This window comes from Charadrius vociferus, unplaced genomic scaffold, assembly GCF_000708025.1.
Source record: "Charadrius vociferus isolate BGI_N301 unplaced genomic scaffold, ASM70802v2 scaffold129, whole genome shotgun sequence".
NCBI classification, from domain to species: domain Eukaryota; kingdom Metazoa; phylum Chordata; class Aves; order Charadriiformes; family Charadriidae; genus Charadrius; species Charadrius vociferus.
Window position 1 is genome coordinate 1,968,185 of NW_009661374.1, and position 599 is coordinate 1,968,783.

The 599-nt window shown below is 64.1% G+C and overlaps 1 protein-coding gene across 1 annotated transcript in view; it reads left to right on the forward strand.

Moving 5' to 3' along the window:
- The window catches only part of LIN28B (lin-28 homolog B (C. elegans)), an 83,986-nt gene that overhangs the window by 82,696 nt on the left and 691 nt on the right, over nucleotides 1–599 (forward strand). The gene's annotated exons all lie outside the window — the stretch shown is intronic.

The following is a 599-nucleotide window of genomic DNA, read 5'->3' on the forward strand; positions in this document are numbered from 1 at the left end:
AGCCAGGGGGAGGAGGCACTGCGCCCCTCGGCTCCGGGGCGGCCCTGCCTCGCACCCCGGGGCACTGCCACCTGCTCGCGGTTTGGGAATTTCCAGAGAAAACAAGCCAACTCTGTTTTTATTACTCTTGCCGAGGCTTTATTTATTTTCTTTTGAATTGGAACTGTAAATGCCATTAGGAACCCTCTGCAGTATCAGCGTTGTAACAGCGTGCGCCCCCCATCCCCGCTCGCCGTGCCTTGGCTGAGCCGGCGGCCGCCCGCGGGGCCGGGCCCTGGGCCAGAGCCTGGCTACTGACGGGGCGCCGCGTCCCGCCTCCACGTTTGGGTTTCCCGGGCTGAAAGCAGCGTGTCCGTTCGGACGCGGTTACCTCAGAGGCCGACTGTCTCCTCTCTGTGCCTTTCTTTACCGGCCCCGACCCGGCGGCGGGCAGAGCGAAGCCGCCTCAGGGAGAGGGGACCGGCGCTGGTGACTGCCTCCTGCCCTCCTCACCCCGCTTTGCCGTGTTCGTCCTGTCAGGCGTTAAACACCGGTACTCGCTGGCGTTTAATGCTGTAAAGACCTGGGTAAATACCGGAGGTGTTCGCGGCGGCGGGGGG